General features: G+C 42.5%; 1 long non-coding RNA gene across 1 annotated transcript; it reads right to left on the minus strand.

Annotated features, from left to right (window-relative positions):
- Positions 1 to 1,831: 1,831 nt before the first annotated feature.
- On the minus strand, positions 1,832 to 20,331 carry LOC122466512. Its single transcript, XR_006292107.1, has 3 exons — positions 20,244 to 20,331; positions 18,414 to 18,499; positions 1,832 to 2,407 (listed from the first exon to the last, which is right to left on the minus strand). It is a non-coding gene; the product is annotated as an uncharacterized LOC122466512 (long non-coding RNA).
- Positions 20,332 to 20,590: the final 259 nt, after the last annotated feature.

Genomic DNA, 20,590 nt, shown 5'->3' on the forward strand with positions numbered 1-20,590 from the left:
GATGTCGGGTGGGGAGGAAAATGAGTAAGAGCGGTGGGGATGGGGGCAGCATGGCTTAGTGGATAGAGAACTACACTGGAAGTCACAAGGTCTGGATTCTATTCCTGGCTTTGGCACTGACCTTCCATGTGACCTTGGACAACTCACTTTGCTGCTCTGTGCCTTTGTTTCCCCTCCTGCCCTTTGCTGGGAGTAGGGAGCCTGACCCTCTTCTGACAAGGGGCTATGTTTTGGGAGGGCACAAGCATTTGATTCATGACAGCTCCAGTAGCGAGAAACATTCCCTGCAGCTCTAGTTGATGTGGGGATAAGACCAGTTACCAACCCAGAAAGATCTCCCATGGGATTGGCAGGGTGATGGCTTGACCCGGCAGCCCACACCTAAAGAGAGAGCAGTGGAAGGAGGAGTAAATAGCTGATGTCCCCTTAGGGTGCCCAGGAAAGGTTTCGCAAAAAGAAAAGGAGTACTTGTGGCACCTTAGAGATGCATCCGATGAAGTGAGCTGTAGCTCACGAAAGCTTATGCTCAAATAAATTTGTTAGTCTCTAAGGTGCCACAAGTCCTCCTTTTCTTTTTGCGAATACAGACTAACACGGCTGCTACTCTGAAACCAGGGAAAGTTTGGAATTCCAAGGGCCCTTATCTCAGAGGACAGCAACATTGAACAGGGATCCCAGGGGAAGGAAGTGTGCCAGTGGGGAGGTAGCAGGAATTAAATGAGAACAATAGGCACTATATTAATGGTACAATAATACATTTTGGATAGGATGTCAATTTTAGACCCAGGCTGCTATTGGAATTTAGATAAAAACCTCAAACCTTTAATTTTAAGCCTGGTAGCACATGGATCCAGACACTGCTGGATTAGCTCATCTCTGCAAGTTTTTTTTAGCATTTCTATTGTACTCATCCCAAATACTACAATGTGTATTGAATTGGTGCTGCTGCATTCTTGTTTGTCATACATTAAATACCATGGCATGGCAGGATCATTCGGTATTGTATATATCCAATACAACCACTGAGTCAGAGCAACTGTTTAAAGCTATGTTTCACAGAACTGTCTTATGCCTGTCATATTAATCATAGAGCAAACAAAGTTATTCACTTAGAAAAACTTTCCCACATTCAGAAACATTTTGCACAATGCTTAATGCCCAAATATTTTATGGATAAACATCAGGTTACTCTTGACAATGTCTGTAGCAGATAGAACTATTACCATTGCATTTGTAAAGCCCAAATTCTACTGAAGCATTCAATACACCTCAAGTTCTGTAGGCCAATAGGACCATGAAATCACAAAGCAATTCCATTTCACTAATGCTAATGCTTTGAACCTACAGCCACAGAAAGAACAGTTTGGTCCTTTCCTCAGCTGCTTCTTCCCTAGACACTCCTAGCTTGAATGTCTGAAATGTAACATTATTTAGCTACCTGCAGGAAAATAGCGCTCTCGCTCATTACTCTGCTGTGATTTTCTTGTTATGATGACAAATACCGAATGACTATGTGGATATACAGCACAGCATCCAGCTTCTGTAAGCCTATCACAGACTTCCCACGTATAATAAAGCTATTTGCCACAGAGGGAAACTGACCTGTCAAACAGTTTTATCTAGACTCCTCGCACTGATGGTGGCAGTGTAAACACTTTCCCTCTGTCCAATTTTTAACCACACTTGCTGAACTCAGCTGTTCTAACCACAGAGCCACTTTGTTTTATTGCTGTCATAAAATATATTCAGTGGGTTTGGGTAGAAAACAAACTCCTCAACAGAATACGAAATATGACACGCCCCAGTCAAGAGGGGTTGGAAAGGGAAGAGGTGTGCATGAATATATCTCAGCAGCAGTTACCTTACATTGGACTAACTAATAAAATAAGACATTGACCAAGATATAAAACAAAACACTTTAATACAGCATGCTTTACTTGTCCCTCAACCCAGGTTAAAGAACATACCAGCGCCCTTTGATATAATTTATTAATACAATCACATGAGTCCAGTTATTTTCCTTAAAATGTGCAAATCTTTAACTTATCTCAAGGGGTTACTTGAAACTTGTGATGGGAATCAAGTATTAATTGGAGAAAAGAATCTTACTGTAAGCTTCACCACTGTGTGGCCTCTATGAAGCAAGAAACAACCTAGACATTTTCCAGAACTGAAGTGCTCCCATTGTATAGGACCTTTGTTCATTGAATTCCATTGATTCTTCCCTGTCACATCTGATAATGGCTCTTGATTCCAGTGAAAGAAAACTGTCATGGCTAAATGTACCTTGCCCACTTAAAGAAAGTATAAGCTATTAACAGGCTTGTTATCCTCAAGACGTTTTTAACTGAAATTGTTCCCTGTCCACTCTTCAGCATAAGCAGCGATGAAAACTTCTCAACAGATGCTGGCAAAAAAAATAAGAAAAAAATTGCTGTGGCTTCAGACCATCTGCACGGATTAAACCTTCATCAGATGAAGGAACTTTTCTGCACTTGAGACAAAGGAAAGGTTTCTTTCTCTATATCTAAAAACATTAAATTTACCAAGATACCATTTCATTCCCAGCTGTTTTCATCATATCTTGTCTGTCAGAGAGTCATTTGAAAGCCATTGCTAATTTATTATTTTTTTAACAAACCCCTCTAGATGAAATCGATGCGATGATGCTAGTTTACAAAAAAAAAGAAAAAAAAAAGACTCGTTTGATAGAATTTCCTGCCTGCTTTTCCAGAACTGCCTTCTCTCAACTGGCGAGGGTGGGAAGGTTCGATAGCTGACTAACCCCCTCTTTCAGTGGCCAGAAAGGGCCCAAGGAACTATGACCAGATTTCTATAGGATTCTCATGTCACATTATGGTGTACACAATATACTATGAGCAGACACGTGGTAACTTTTATTTTGACGCCTCTCACAAGCATTACCTGGGGCTTTGCCACATGTCCTACGTAAGGGACAGCACAGAGTTGCGCTGCTTCAGGAACAGACCTGGAACCAAACTGTCACTCAAAGAAATGAGAAGTGGGAAGTGGAGCTCGAGGCATCCCGATCTGCAGCTCCAGCACACTAACTTGCAGTAAGAAAAGTGAGTTGTTTAAAGGGACAGTGACAGATTCATCTTACAAAGAGATGTCCGTTTGAATGAGTTAATTGACGAGAGGTAAATAAAACCAAGATTACCTTGACAGCATCCTTTCAAAAAGGAATACACATTGAGGACTGCCCAGAGGCAAAGACGTTAAGAAAACCTGTGGGCTGGGGCAGGAATTCAAAGCAAAGTGGGAGAGTTCATTTCAGGGTGTGAAGGCAGAGTTTTTGAGTCATTTAATAGGATAACTCCCCAGATAAGAAATCAGCCACTGAGTTTTCCAAATGTATCCCAAGTGCTTCATCTTAAGTACAGAGACTGAATTTCAAGGGCTTACCTTCTCAACAGGTACCTAACAAATGCCTGCTTCAAATACAGAATCTTGAAGGTATGGCATCTACTCAGGAGACTCTTGATGGGAATGAGAGTAGCAGCCGTGTTAGTCTGTATTCGCAAAAAGAAAAGGAGTACTTGTGGCACCTTGGAATTTGTTAGTCTCTAAGGTGCCACAAGTACTCCTTTCCTCTTGATGGGAATGACACCCTCAGACTCAACTCTTGTCTGAGTTCAACTGACTAATTTGATCCAGGCCCAGAAGCTTGTTTCATAATTTATACTTGATTCACTGATCTGCGGTGTATGCTAGTAATGCAGTGTGGGGAGCCCTGGATTGGCTTCAGAAAATCAGGCATGCACTGCAATATCAGCCACTACCCTGAAGTTTTTAACTGAGTGGTTTTACTTTGCTTTGAAGACACTCAGGGTCAATTCCAGCTCTGTTGATGTCAATGGAAAAACTTAAACGGGAGTTGGATTGGGCCATGAGCACCTCTTCATTTGACAGATTTATACCTGCTGAATGCTGTAAGATCTTTGAGTTCTTAAGGCTTTCAGCTTCTCATAGCCTGAGGAGTTGAGTTATGTGAAAAGCACCACAGTTTACTCAAGAAATACGAAGGAAAAACTAATCCACCTCACTGGTGCATTAAAAATATGCACAGTTACCACAGTGGCATTCATAAGATGCTGGGCTTTTTGCTATTGAAGTGTGTTATACGGTACATTATGATTAACTATTACACAAGCAGTGTCATAAAAACAATTAGAGGTAAAGAAAGGAGAATTTTCTATAACAAAGGTGCAACTGGGGATAAATTGTCTGACAATCAAAACTGCATTGCTCAGAAAATAAAAGCCATCCGAGCACAGCAATTTGCTTCAGTAAGTGTTAGCTGTGTGCAGTAACATCTGAACAGGAAATAACATCAGATGGATCCTGTTTATATGGTGATTTATCTCATGAAAATGGCTTGGCCCTAACATCTGACCCTTCTCTGAGAAATCTGGCTTTTTCCTTTTTTCCTAAAAGAAACCAACCCTATTCTGGAAGATTCAAAGTGGGATTATCACAGAGTGCTGGGTTGTATTTCTTTTAAAAAAAACTGCTGGATATTTTTAAAGAGGGAATGCAGTGTGGTTAAACTGATTCCTCCTGATTTAAACCATCCTAACTAATGAGCATTTGCGGGAAGTATAATTACAACCATTAAACATTTGCAGTTGTTTACTGGCCAAAACATAAACCCCGTTTGGAAGCGCTGGACAAGTGCTTCCCATTTATATGAGGAAGTGCTCATTCAAGGTGAGGAATGACAGTCCTGCTGAACTCTTCCACATCCAGACAGTTACTGTGCTCTCCTCAAGTTTATTCATAGTACAAAAATACTACAAAGTTATGCTCTATACTATTGCCCTGTCACTGCAAATGCAAACAGGCTTCACTGATCTGGAGTGTCCATGGTGCGTGTCCAACACTCTCCCAGAAGTGGAAGTACATAATTAATCGTTCCCTCTTTAAGGGAGGAGGATAGAGGAAAGGGATGCAGTCACCCTAACTACAAGACTGCCCAAGCTGGAGAGCAAGATTTAATAGACTACAATACACATACTTCTTCCAAACATATTTACAGAGGATTAACAACCGCGGCATACACATGTATTGATTACGTGGTTATTAATGTTAAATGTGGCCTTAATGGTCAATTGTTGTTTTACTGATGATCATGGTAGTAATTCAAACCAAAAGAGAAAGAGAGCTCTGCTATCACAGCTGGTTTTGAGCAAACCTGCAAAACAATTTTGTCACTGGCTCCAAAGCAACCCCAATTCATAGCAATCACTGTTACACCACCCGCACAATGCCAATCTCAGGATTTTGGGAAGAGAAGATTTTTCTGTGAGATAGACCACAGAAGTAATGTAGACTCATTTATAGAGGAAATATTTAAGTTCCCCCTGGTTTCCTGCTCCAGGATGGGAGCCCGGCTGCTTCTTAAAACAACTGGTTTATGAGCTGAGGTAATATTCCCAAGAAAAAGGGCTAGAAACTTAGGGCCTGCTTCAAAGTCTGTTGAAGTCCATGGAAAACCTCCCGTTGATTTCAATGGGCTTTAGGGTCAGGCGCTTAGTTTTATAAAACAAAAGGGGAGATTACAATCTTTACAATCTCAGGACTCTTTTATGAGGCTGCACGATTCATGGGATCCATAGGCCAGCTCTGGTTATGGTAATTATCTCTACAGAACAACCTGTCCCAAGGCTGTAGACCTTGCAGCTCAGCAGAAGAATCCCTGGAGTGAATCTGGCCCAATACCTCTAATGGCTGTTACTAAGGCAGTGATTATCCTTGTGGATAAAGCAGGCTTGAGTTCAAATCCTGGCATCATTTTTATATAATTTCCTGTAACCTGTCTCTACTGAGGCGAGTCTAAGGCTACAAAAACTGAAGTGCTATTTGATCCACTACCATCAGCTTGCCGAAAAATATTAAAATAAAAATTGTGCAACCATATAAGAAACTATTAGGGTTCTCTCTCCTCCCCAGTGCAGACCTACCATTGGTTGAATTATGAATCATAGGGGGGCAGGGGGAATGGTTGGAAGAGCAAGCCCAGAAGATCAATTAAATGCTCTTGTGACAGACCCTCAACGAGCACTATGACAGGAGACAAGCATCTGAAGTACTTTGAAATGGACTTGACTATTGTGATGAATTAGGGTCTGTTTCTGTCAAGTACTGAGCAGCTCCTGTGAGGTTCTAAGTACCTTTAGCTCCTGGTTGAAATCAATGGGAGTGGAAAGCACAATATCTGCCCCAAAGGGTTCAGAGTAGAGCCCCTTGCAATGAATATTCTTTATCAGTTCTTCTGACAGGTCTACGCTGTCAAACAAAAATGTCTTGAGGATGGAAAGAGTGATGGGAAGAAGGCCGCGCTCAGTTTGCAAAGAAACTGAAAACTTTAGGCGTTTGCTTTCTTTAAAAGAAATGTAGTGTTTGCTTAAGCGTTACTGTCATTGAATGGGGATAACTCCCAAACCTTAAACAGATCTTTCTGCGATCCACTGAATGACTGCAGCACTTTAGGAATCAGAATGTGTTGACACAGACCATGTTTCAACTTCTTTCCCAGGGGCTGGATAACCTGCAAACTCATGACACTGGATATAAAAACAGCTATACCCTAGCTACAATATTTTTGACCTTGCTTGTTGATCTTGCCTATTAGGCAGTAACAACAACACAGTCTGTACTCAACAAGCACTGCATAAAATGTTTATCTTTATTTTAACAACCTTGGGCCACTGAATGGGGAGGCAGGGGGAACAAAATAAATCTGTCACAAAAATGCACGCAAAGTGGTTTTTTTATTCATGCTCAACTAGCAATGAAAAAAGGGCTTATGAACTGTTACCTTCAGCAATGTTAGTACACCTCTTTCTGTTTGTGCAAATGGATCTCCTTAGGCATCTGAGCATTGACAATGAGCCAAAAATCATTTGCTTCAGATTCTTTCTGACAGGGCTCATTGTCCTGATAATAGCAGAGTGTGATAATAAAACTTTACCTTTTCACCTTAGGAGTAACTTCCTTATTGCAAGGAGTGTTGTGTTTTGAATGGCAGATTTATGAACAAAAAGGGATGCCGGGGCTTAGTCCCAAAAATGTCCCCCCTAACATACACACTTGTCTCTTGCAAATACGACCTTGGAAGTTTGTAAAGTGCTGCACAGAAATGGTGCCAGCAGCACCCCGGCCAGCCCACTTACAGCCTTGGGAGCTCCACAGGTGCCAGTTCGTTTGGTGGGGTTGGAAGAATGACTCTTGGGTGGGAGAGATTGTGGCAAGATATGGAGTAGCTGAACAGGGGTTTGGATAAAAGGCAGCTTTGCCACAAGCCCGTCAACACGTGTGCTTCTTAGCAGATGAACAGACATTCTGCCTGCTTACACCTGAACCCAGCAGGGCCCCACTAGAGAGAGCAGAGAGCATGTGGGATTCTGGTGATCTCCCAGCCACACAAGGGGCAGGGATGCCAGGGAAAAGGGGAAGGAGCCTGTCCTTTGAGGTAGCTGTGAAAGAGTTTATCTTCATTTGTTAAAGGCAATAATGCTAAGAAGAAAGGCTGATGGGGACAGTTCCAGAGAAGGGAAAGGCAAACAAAACACATAAATGAAATAATACAAACAATACACAGTGAGCCCAGGGGCCCTTTTTCTAGGATGGGAAGGGATGTTAAAGGAGCACCAAGTTGCCTGTGCTGTTAGTCTATGGAGCCACATTATGTTATCCATGGTCCCCTTTTCCTTCCTACGGTTCATGACATTTGCTTGTTGCTTTTTCTCTTTAACTAGACAGCAGGCTCTTTGGAGAGGGGATGGCACCTTCCCGAGGATGTGTGCAGCTCCTAGCATGGTGGGCCCCAATCCTGATGGAGGCAGGGGGGAGAGGAGAGCCTTTGGGGAGTACATGATAGCAATAATTTTATTGTTATTGCTGATTTCCTAGGTTACTTACTGTGCTTCTGCTAAATGCCTGGGGTGGCTGTTGCTTTGCATATGCTCCCTCTGCAACAGGTGCACTACTGCCTACTGCCACTTAGCAATGGAATTACATAGATCTGCTAGCAGAAGGACTGATCCTGTAAATGCTAACTCACATAAGTAGACCTTGCCCCATTGATGTCAATGGCACTATTTACACGAGTAGGGGCTAGTTGTGGAGTAAGGTTTTGCAGAACCGGCCCCCAATCAATAGGCCTGACTTCTTACACCACACATGAGACGTTCAAAGACAGACTTCCAATCAGTCGGTCATCTTTATTCAGTGGCATCTCATGCACCATCACCATTAGGTGGCACTACAGAGTAATACACATCATTGCATCCTCTCAGAATGTAATTTCCTCCCAGTTTATGAAAATGCATTATTGTGATCTCTGCTTTAGCTACATTGGTAATAGGCACCTTAGAAATACTTGAAGACATTCTGAAGTACCGAAAAATAATTATACATGCATAACATATGCACACAGTTAAACACGTGTCAGTTAATGCTAATAAAAACTCCCCGACCCAAACCACCACTCCGGCAAGTCTGTGTAAATGGATAAGCTTCCAACATCCCCTGTACTTCAACAAATAAACATTCCAATCTTGAATTCACTGCAGTTCTTAAACAAGTTATTGTTTGCCAGAAGTACGCATCCCTCCTTAATTAATAAATCTTTCCATATATCCTAACTTCTGCTTAAAATAGACTAGAACAGTTTTGAATACAACAGAACTCAGGGGATTAGGAGGTGGGATCAGACGTAAGCCACCTGTCAGACAGGATCAGAATTTAAGGATTCCCCCCCCCACCCCTTTTCCTTGGATTAACCAGTCACTTAAAAAAAAATTCATATGCTGTAATGTTCCCTGTATAGTCTTGTTTTCGAGCATATATACAAAGAAAGGTGGCCTCATGGCTTAACGGCACATTTTCAGAGTTATTATCTTCCCTCTTAGCTCCAGCCAATAATGAGAAGGGTCCATACTCAACTACAGTTCATTTTTTTCAGCAGTGATTTATTTATATGGGGAAGCCAGAGAAATCCCCCCCCTCTAATTTCCCCTTCTATACATTCTCTGGGGTTGACATTATCTTTTGCTAAATGTATGGTACTATGGACTTGTGTATGCACACTCCCCTCCTCTCAGTCTGTGGCTCTGAATTAATGTGTGGCTTTCCCCATCTATGGAGTTCAGACAGCACTCCTAGTTAGTGAGATGATCCTTGGCCTTATTCAGCTTTGAAGGCTAGATTGTGACTTGGACTATATATCAGTGCAGGGTGGGTACCTACTGCTAAGGTCTGGGCGAATAGGAACAAACAGGATAAGCGACTACAGTAGCAGTATGTAACTTACTGTGATATGTAACCTATTGATGAAACAACCCTCTGTACTAGATGAATGGAAGGTAGCTAATGTACTGGCAATTTTTAAAAAGGGCTCCAGAGGTGATCCTGGAAATTACAGGCTCGTAAGCCTAACTTCAGTACCAGGCAAATTGGTAGAAACTGTGATAAACAACAGACTTATCAGACATAGAGGAACAGAATTTGTTAGGGAAAAGTCAACACGGCTTTTGTAAAGGGAAGTTATGCCTCACCAATCTATTAGAATTCTTTGAGGGTGTGAACAAGCACGTGGATAAGGGTGATCCAGTCGATAAAGTGTACTTGGATTTTCAGAAAGCCTTTGACAAGGTCCCTCACCAACAGCTCTTAAGGAAAATAAATATCTATAGGATAAGAGAGAAGGTGCTCTCATGAATCAGTAACTGGTTAAAAGATAAGAAACTAAGCATAAGAATAAATAGTCAATTTACACAATGGAGGGACGTAAAAAGCAGGGATCCCCCAAGGATCTGTCAACATATTCATTAATGATCTTGAAAAGGGAGTGAACAGTGAAACAACAAAGTTTGCAGTTGATACAAAATTATTCAAATAGTTAAGTCCAAGCTGACTGTGAAGAGTTACAAAGGGATCTCACAAAACTGACTGACTGGGCAACAAAATGGCAGATGAAATTCAATGTGGATAAGTGCAAAGTAACGCACATTGGAAAAATAATCCCAACTACACATGCAAAATGATGGGGTCTAAATTAGCTATTACTGCTCAAGAAAAAGATCTTGGAGTCATTGTGATAGTTCTCTAAAAACTTCAGTTCAATGCAAAACAGCAGTCAAAAAGGCTAACAGAATATTATGCATTATTAGGAAAAGGATAGAAAATAAGACATCAAATTTCATAATGCTACTATATAAATCCCTGGCACACCCACACCTTGAATACTGTCTGTAGTTCTGGTTGCTCCATCTCAAAAATGATTCATTAGAATCTGGAAAAGATTCAGAGAAGGGTAACAAAGATGATCAAAGGTATGGAATGGCTTCTAGACAAGGAGAAACTAAAGAGATTAGGGCTCGTCATCTTAGAAAAAAGACGATTAAGGGGGGACAGGATAAAGGTCTATAAAATCATGAATGGTGTGGAAAAAGTGAATAGAGAAGTGTTGTTTACCCTTTCCCACAATACAAAAACCAGGGGTCACCAGATGAAATTAATAGACAGCAGGTTTAATTCAAACAAGAGGAAGTACTTTTTCACAGACTGCACAATTAACCTGTGGAACTCATTGCCACAGGATTCTGTGAAGGCCAAACGTATATCTGGGTTCAAAAACAAATTAGATAAGCTCAGGGAGGGCAGGACTATCAATGACGATTAGCCAAGACTGTCAGGGATGTGACCCCATGCTGGGGGCAACCCTAAACCTCTGAGTGTCAGTAGCTGCAAGGAAAAGATAGTGGTGGATCACTCCAGAATTGCCCTGTTCTGTACACTCGCCCTGAAGTTCTGACGCTGGTCACTGGTGGAGAAAGGATATGGGGCTAGATGGACCATTGGACTCACCCAGTATGATTGTTCTTATGTTCTTAAGCACCTGCTTATCTCAACAGCACAGCCCCAGGGCATCATTTGCTGTGGGACTAGAGAGGCAGTTGTCCCCGTTGTAACAACTGGGCCTACAAATTCACTATAATTGTGAGCTCACATGTAAAAAGTAGGTACAAGTTCATAAGATGTCACCATAACCTATAACAGCTAATGCTCCTGGGGAAAGGTATGAAAGGGAGACAGACTGAATTAGTCCAAACAACAAGGCCTCCTGGTAAAACTCAAGGCAGCATTAAGATCATACCTGGCAAACAAGAGAAGTGTGGAACCAGAAATCAGTGAACTAAAATTGGTGTGTCAGAAACTAGGCCTAATTAGTGGACAAAATAGTGAGGCGATGGGCGATTATGTCCACCATTCCCTTTGTGAGCTTTAAAGAAAGAGACTTTTGGGAGAAAAATTGGCTACTGTGGTTTGGGACTATTTAGATAAGCTGGACGAGCACAAGTCCATGGGGCCGGATGTGCTGCATCCGAGAGTGCTAAAGGAGTTGGCGGATGTGATTGCAGAGCCATTGGCCATTATCTTTGAAAACTCATGGCGATCGGGGGAAGTCCCGGCCGACTGGAAAAAGGCTAATGTAGTGCCCATCTTTAAAAAAGGGAAGGAGGAGGATCCTGGGAACTACAAGCCAGTCAGCCTCACCTCAGTCCCTGGAAAAATCATGGAGCAGGTCCTCAAGGAATCAATTCTGAAGCACTTAGAGGAGAGGAAAGTGATCAGGAACAGTCAGCATGGATTCACCAAGGGCAAGTCATGCCTGACTAATCTAATTGCCTTCTATGATGAGATAACTGGCTCTGTGGATGAGGGGAAAGCGGTGGAAGTGTTGTTCCTTGACTTTAGCAAAGCTTTTGACACTGTCTCCCACAGTATTCTTGCCAGCAAGTTAAAGAAGTATGGGCTGGATGAATGGACTAAAGGTGGATAGAAAGTTGGCTAGATTGTCAGGCTCAAAGGGTAGTGATCGATGGCTCCATGTCTAGTTGGCAGCTGGTATCAAGTGGAGCGCCGCAAGGGTCGGTCCTCGGGCCAGTTTTGTTCAATATCTTCATAAATGATCTGGAGGATGGTGTGGATTGCACCCTCAGCAAGTTTGCAGATGACACTAAACTGGGAGGAGAGGTAGATACGCTGGAGGGTAGGGATAGGATACAGAGGGACCTAGACAAATTGGAGGATTGGGCCAAAAGAAATCTGATGAGGTTCAACAAGGACAAGTGCAGAGTCCTGCACTTAGGACGGAAGAACCCCATGCACCGCTACAGACTAGGGACCGAATGGCTCGGCAGCAGTTCTGCAGAAAAGGACCTAAGAGTTACAGTGGACGAGAAGCTGGATATGAGTCAAACAGTGTGGCCCTTGTTGCCAGGAAGGCCAATGGCATTTTGGGATGTATACGTAGGGGCATTGCCAGCAGATGGAGGGACAGTGATCGTTCCCCTCTATTCAACATTGGTGAGGCCTCATCTGGAGTACTGTGTCAGTTTTGGGCCCCACACTTTAAGAAGGATGTGGAAAAATTGGAAACGTCCAGCGGAGAGCAACAAAAAATGATTAGGGGACTGGAACACATGACTTATGAGGAGAGGCTGAGGGAACTGGGATTGTTTAGTCTGCGGAACAGAAGAATGAGGGGGGATTTGATAGCTGCTTTCAACTACCTGAAAGGGGATTCCAAAGAGGATGGATCTAGACTGTTCTCAGTGGTAGCTGATGACAGAACAAGGAGTAATGGTCTCAAGTTGCAGTGGGGGAGGTTTAGGTTGGATATTAGGAGAAACTTTTTCACTAGGAGGGTGGTGAAACACTGGAATGCGTTACCTAGGGAGGTGGCGGAATCTCCTTCCTTAGATATTTTTAAGGTCAGGCTTGACAAAGCCCTGGCTGGGATGATTTAGTTGGGGATTGGTCCTGCTTTGAGCAGGGGGTTGGACTAGATGACCTCCTGAGGTCCCTTCCAAGCCTGATATTCTATGATTCTATGATACTGGAGTGAGCTTCGCTATCCTGGCTGCCACCCTCACTATCTCCTGGGACCCTGGACCTTTTTCATCCTACTCCTGAGAGCTGTCCTGACCAGACCAGCCAAGGAGAGAGATCCAGATGATATTGCTACCTCTACTGAATCCCACCCACCACTGGGGATGTGACTTTTTCACGCCTGCCTCACCCTCCTTCTGTGTCCGCCATCTCATTTCTTCTCTCTCCTACCCTCTCCTTTTTTCTTCTGTTTAAAAGAGCCAGGCTTAGTTGGCCAAGACTGCATATTTTGCAACACTCCTGTAAGCCTGTGACCAGAAAGAGTCAGCTAAAAGCACTGCCTTACGTAGCCTGGTCCTGGTATGAGTTTACCAGGTCTCGGAGTGGCTGATAAGAATGTGTGCTCTGCCTGTGTTTTTCCAGCAGTGAGATTGCAGGTGAGAGAAGCTGCATTTTCTATCTTTGTGGTTTTTGTGAGTGTTTGTCTTATTTTGTCTGCTCAGGAAATGGGATCAGACTTTAACAACAGCAACGACAACAGCTCCAACCCATCTCAACTCACTTCTCTCTTCCCCAAAAGGACAGTTATTAGCATCTTTAATATCACCTAAGAGACTGTCAGACAGGGTATTTTCCATCTAAAACCTCTCTCCAGCTAAAGGGAACAAGAGATTTTTCTGCATCTTTAATAAAAGGTTGAAAGGATTTTCAATGGTGTGTTTGCCATGGTACTAAGCAAACTGAGGCCTCTCTACACCAAACCTCAAACCTGGTTTAACATTGTTTAACCTCGGAGAGTGACTGAGTTATGTTAACACCTTTGGCCCATTTATTCCAACTAAATTAATAAAACACTCCTCAACGTTGGTCTGCACCCCTGCCCCTGATTTTCTAAATGCTCCATTAGGTCTTCCACTCTTTGCCCCACATTTGGGCACGGTTATTAAGAAAGCAAACTTTGCCACACAGGGAAGGAAGCATTTACCCCCATTAAGTTCATGAGCTGTGATGTGTTTTGTTTCTTTAGAGGAGCAAGTGAATGTTATTATTTCTCCGAGTGTTCCAGGAGAGAGCGGGACATTTCATGGTGGATGGTTTTGGGGAAATTCAGGACTGGGAGTGTGGTGGGATCACCCCTGCATAAGGTAACTGGGTGATAGAGACTAGAATGGGGCTGTCATGTTGTAGGCAGGCTGCTGGGGTCAGAGCGCTGAACTGGGGCTGCATAGCACACAAACACTCAAGGAGCTGCATGCTTGTCTGCTTGCTGTTGGTGTCCAGGCACAGAGCAGTTAAAGCACCCAGAGTTACCAGGCAGGTGATGACAATTCCTCACCGGTCTGGATTTCACCTCAGAGTGTGACTTTCCCTCTTTAGTAAAACTTGCCACATCTCTGATTTCAGTTAGTGCTGTTGTGACTGAACAGCCTTATGCATGATTGGATACTGCAGCAAGACTGTTAAACACATCTTGGAGCATGTCTCGAGGGTGTGAATTCCAACACAACCAGGTCTAAATTCTGGTTACCGATTGACAATGTACATTATAATAGTTTGTTTTCAAAACATTTCTAGTAATATTAGGATGAAAAATCTTGAAGAGTTAATTTTTATTGGGAAAGACATAATTTGCTCTAGAGTATAGTTCCTATAATTTTCTTAAACTACAAACTAATCTGAGACATAACAATAACCAAAAGCCATAGTTCAAATTGTTGCTCATTGTTATTGCTATTAAACTGCTGTTATTGACTGTATAAACCTACAATGTTTTGAACCCTATCTTCTTTTGTAGTGTGCAATGCTCCAAACAGCTGTTAAATAGAACAAAAGCATAATCCATCAGCATCAGTCTGAATAACTGTAAACATCCCATTTCCTTGAAGACAAACGTGGCATAGAATATGATCTGGAGTTGCCTAAATTTAACATTGGAATTATATAGTTCCTATATTTTTAAAAAAAGCAGCATTGAAAAGTTTGAATTTTATCCAAACTTCAAAGCTGGCATTTGACACAGCTGTGTTGTTTTCTGGCTTGGTGGATACCAAATGTGGAAGATTTAAAATTCGTATTTCTTGCATTGATGCTGGTTAAATAATCACCCCCAGGTTATGCATGTATTCTGATGCTGGAGGCTCAGAAAGATGAGAATCTCTGCTATTCATAGACTGATTCCTGCTGGCAGATTTAAGGCCCAGTTCCTGGGGAGATAACAGAAGAGTTAGCTGGTTTTATTTAATATTTACATTATTATATCACTGGGAGGCCTTGAACAAGATCAGGGACCCAACGTGCAAGGTGCTGTGCAAATGCAGCCTGTCTAGAAGAGCACTCCATAACTACAGATGCAAAAATAGCATTAAAAGCCTTCAAGAGAGGAAGAGAGAAAGCCCTGCAATGGCTAGCTGGAAAACCTAACTTCAATCCTCAATAAAATGAGGGGACAGGCAGAAAAATCAGTGATAACTAAAGCAGGAGCTCCCCAACTTTTTCACTGCCTGGATCACATCTTAATAGAGTGTCTCTTGGACAACTTCCCTTTCCATTGACAGTTGAGTAACGTCCTGCGGCAGCTACAGCAATTGTTTGTGTGGCAAAATAACAAGGCTATTTAAAAATTAATTGCTCAGTTTAAAGGCTTTTGTAAAAGGGCGAGACTGGCAGTTTTGGCCCACCACAGAGGAAGGGCTACAATAGATGGCACCACCCCAGAGGGAGGTATGTTGCCTCCAGAAGCCAGAATGCTTCCTAGAACCCCCAGGCATACACAGGCTGCACAGCCACTACTAAAACCTCTCCCTTCAGCATGCCAGTCCCATATATCAAGGACCACTGTGGACAAGGGATGCCTGTACGTGGCCCGGCCTTCTCCCTGCCTCTCAGGGTACCGTACACTCACCGTGGCTCAGGGACTGCAATGTTGCTTGGCCTTTATAAGGGAAAGGACCTTTCTGTCCTGTCTTCAGGTTCACCTACACGAAGTTCAGGAGGAATTAGACCCCAGATGATTTAATTGGTACTTTTCTGAAGATTGACAAGAAAGGTGCCATTTAGGAAAAGAAAAAACAAGTGATTGGCATGAGGTTTTTAGGATGGCCTCATTGAGTTCCTCCTCCCGCCCCCTCTGCATAGTACAAGTCCTTGCTAGTGTTCTTTTGGCACTTTGAAAGTGACAAACACTGGAGGGAGGGGAAGATCAGAGAAGTCTGGTCGTAGGAAACAAAAATGCTTTCTCTGATTGGATTCAAGACTTTTAAACCTGAACCTAACCAAAAAAATGTTTTTCCTTTTCGAAAAGCCAGGCTATGTTGAGCACATTCATATTTCTGTGACTCTCAGTTAGTTTCAAACAGTAATGGATGGCCACAAATCATTCCATTCAAGGATAACCAGGAAGGTGGATTGGGATCAGATGTGACAAGACCTGGACTGTAATGCTGATCCCCTGATGTTTTTCCACACTCCATTCACTTTCAGTCTGCACTATTTCCTTGTTTTAGACCAAGGGAAAGAGCAACAAACAAAAGTAAAATATCCATGGGGTGTACATATCTCGTTTGTAACTGGCTACAGGAATTCTGAGAGCAAAATGGCTGCTATCTCTAGACAGGACTTGAAAAAACTACTCACTCAGAAATTTTCCCCAGGCAAGTGGGCTAACACAGGCAAAGGAGCCATTGTTCCCTCGTGATAGGTACTGCAGCACCCTTGCAAAAGAGAAGCAGAGAGACAATGGCACAGGTGCCCTTGCTCCTTTCACAGGAGGGCAGGCAGGAACCCTGAAAACAGATCCATGTGGAGAAAAGCTGCTAATACAGACAGTTTCCTACACATCCTGCAGCCCTGTAACCCCAGAAGAGTCCAGTATTTGTTTATTTATGGGAGGTAGGAAGACCAGAATTAGTTATTGGGAATGAGGGAACCAGTCATTAGTTAAATACAGTGGTGGAGGATCAAAATTCCAGTTTTGACTAGTGAGGGCAGACGGAGAGTCATGTATCTAACTTGAAACAAATGCAAAATAACACATCTGAGAAATAATATTTATCTCATGCTTGAGCTAAAAGATTATCTCCATTACAGGTCATTAGTCATTGCATTTCATAGCTTCATAGAATTTAAGGACAGAAGAAACCATCAGATCATCTAGTATGACCTCGTTTGTATAACAGGCCATTAGTTTTCACCCATACACTCCTATATTAAGCCCAAAGACTTTAGTTAGACTAATGCATTTCAGTCCTCAGGAGACTAAACTGTGTCACAAGGAGAGACCAAAATGCCACCAACATCCATGGCCCCTGGAGTGGCAGGGAATTGATTAGGTGAGATATCTCCAGATGTTCATTGAAATGCTCTCCAAGCCATTAGTCACTCATGGGCAAGACCATCAAGTATTTTCTCCAGGCCTGTTTTGCCTATAGAAATGAATGCACAAACAAAAATGCTGCTCTGGCACAGTGTATACTTGGCATACACACTGCTCCATCGTATGTCTACTTAGCCAAATCATATTTCCCTACAAGAGTCTCAGATCATGATGTGGATGGCAAATATACATAATCCATCCCTTCTGGGACGTGAACCTTGGATCCAGTTAAGTGCTAAAAGGAGTAGCACTGACTGATACTACCTGTGGCAGTCCAGGTACCCATCCAAGAGACATCATATCTGATATACAATGAAATATTGTCATTTTAAAACTGGGACTGCAGGAGTTTTAATTTATCTAATCATTTGGGCCAGTTCAGTAAATCACCCCAGAAGAAGAAAAATGATCAATCAGTGGACTTTATTCTAATCCAGTGGCATGCAAAATGTTTATATGCCTTTACCTAACATCAAGTCAGGCTTGAAGAGTCCCATTCTAACGTGATGTGCTATGTGAGTGGTAATTTGAAAAATATGGCCACTTGTTCCAAAAAAAGGTCAGCTTGCATTAAATCTATAATGGCATCTTGTGCCAGCAGAACCAACCTGCAAAATCTTATGCCAATTTCCTGAAATGGAGAAATAACATTGTATATGCATAATAATACCCGCCTAAACTGACAACACTGGATGTACACCCTAAAAATGAAAGGAGTCAAAAGAGTCTCACCCAAGAAGGAGATATGGAGGAGTGATGGAAAGGGCAGCAGGGATGGAGAAAGCTGAATCTCTGAGTCTGGGAGAGCTTCCATGTCAGAGAAGAAATGACTCACCTTCTGAGTTGCTAGGAAACAGAGCTAGGAAAAACACAGGAGCTCTGGAGTGAGAGTTAACTGGCACTACAGCACTGCCTAGTGAGTGAGATGGTTGCCAATCTTTAGACTAGATACATACCTAGACACATACTATTGATTTTTCTCTCAGCTTTCTTAGAGGCATTGCTTACTTTAAGATACTTTTGGAATTAGGCAGTTATTGTGCAGTTACTGTGGGCTATTCTTGAAAACAAGAAAAATAAATGTCTGACCTCTGGCTAGAGGTGGAGGGGGTGGATTTACCTGACCTGCACTCTTGTTCACAGGTGTACAACAGAAGGGTGTCCAGTCTCAAAGGTGCTTCCAGATGCTGAGAGTCTGGGGACAGCCTGGTTATTGAGGGGGATGGCAGGAATTCAGGTTACAGATATCTTCTAATAGACATCTAGCTGGTGAAGGGCTAGGCCATCCCAATGTTTTCAGCTAGAAGTCTGTAGTTTACCAATATGCTGGTTGTTAGACAATAGAAATGTAGATTGTGAAACTAAAAGGAAGGCTAAAATAAAGCACACTATAGTATCAAGAGGCTATATTCTGCTCTCGAGTTGGAATAGACTCAATAATTTACTGGGTCTGTTCCATTTTTAATTATTATGGTCTGGTGAGAAGAGTAAGCAGCAGGTCATGCCAGAATAAATTGGATTAAAATCTCCTTATTTCCTTTCTAAACACTGATCCTTTACCATTAGGATTTAAATCTGACTGTAAATGAGTTAAATGGAACATTCATAATACCTGTAAATCAACTTGTCCCCTGAATCTCTAAAGAAATAATCATATTTGTATTTATATAATATGGCACTTTACAGGTTTGTTAGGACTCAGGAGTTCCTGACTTCCAAACCTATGCTCATTTCCCTAGACTTACTGCCTCATTAAATAATGGGAAATACTAACCTTTACATAAATGTTCAAACTATTTAATTGCAATGCTACTGTCATGCACCTGATTGGCCAAGTTTTCAAACAGGCACATGTAAAATTGTATGCATATTTCTTGCATACAGTTTAAGCATGCAGATATCCCAGTGAGCATCTGCAAATCAGGTTTTCTACACACGCATTTATGTCAAAACCCCAACCTGTGCATGCACATAAGAATATTTGGATAGAAGAATTTTGCAAGCATGCACTGCTAAAAATGTGGCTATCAAAATAACCTCTGATAGGTGATTAAATTGTGTTCTAATTCTAGTTGTTTACTTTCAATGGCTATGCACTGGTTTTTCAAATACTGGTATGGTGAGCTGTACTTACTCAAAAACAGAGGTGCACCGCCATATAACAACACAGAGTGCATCCTGTTTTCAGTACAAAAGAATTAGCCAATCCCTGTTTGTTTATGCGATGATGTTAGCTGGTCTACCGCTGTGATGGGAGTGCAAAGATTACAGTTTTAGTTTGCAATGTGTTAACCTTGTTTGTTTTGAGGCTAAATTACCAGACCTTCTTGTTAAAGAAAAAGAGAACCATTCTTAATGGGCCCTTTGTAATAGGACACTAAAATATGTCCTTCAAACATATCTTGAAGCAAGGCTAGCGACAAGGGTTACACTTGAAAGGAAGTTTGAAGAGGCCACTGAAAAGAAAGCTAGTATGACAAAAGAGATTTAATTAAAACGTAAGTTACTATCTAGTTACTATCTACCACTTAATGCCAAAGCAATGCCCTTGCACAATTTCTCTCTCTCTCTCTCTCTCTCTCTGTGTCTTAGGAGAAACAACTGCCCTTGATTCAGTGTTTGGAATGGAGAATGTATTGTGGCAAATTGCTGGCATGATTATGATGGGTCTTGTGCTTCTTCTTCTTGGGGGGGGGGGGGGGGGGGTTTCAGGGCCCAGTTTCCTGCCCATGAACTAGAGTATCAACTGTCCCACTAGTAACCCAGAGAAGGGTAGTGGAGAGGGAGGGACCCGGGTCCGCCCTCTACTCCGGGTCCCAGCCCAGGGGCCCTAGGGATAGTGGCAAACCATTTGAACTAGTGCTTCCTTCCCCTGGGCTACTTCCCTCTTCTGCTCTTCAGCTTGTGCGGCTTCCTGCCCTCTCTCTGCACAAGCCAGGTGTCTCTTTACCTAGGGTCTTGGTCTTCTAAGCAGCCATGGCACATCTCCAAACTCTCCTCTACTTCAGCTCCCCCAAACTGCACTCTGTTCCAACTCCTTCAAACTGCTCTCTGCTCCAACTCCAAATCACTCTGCTTCTGCTCCAACTCCTTCCCCTGGCTGATTGGGGCAGGGGGTTTTATCAGGTGACTGGTTTCAGGTTCTCTAATTGGCTTCAGGTGCTTTTAATTAATCTATAAAAACCCTTCTTTCCTCTACAAGGAATAAGGCTTCTCCTCATCCTGGGACTTACATATCTCTCCTATATCACTCTCCTGCTGCCTTCTGGCCATGCTATAGCACAGTATATAGTCTTT

The sequence above is a fragment of the Chelonia mydas genome, chromosome 7, assembly GCF_015237465.2.
Source record: "Chelonia mydas isolate rCheMyd1 chromosome 7, rCheMyd1.pri.v2, whole genome shotgun sequence".
NCBI classification, from domain to species: domain Eukaryota; kingdom Metazoa; phylum Chordata; order Testudines; family Cheloniidae; genus Chelonia; species Chelonia mydas.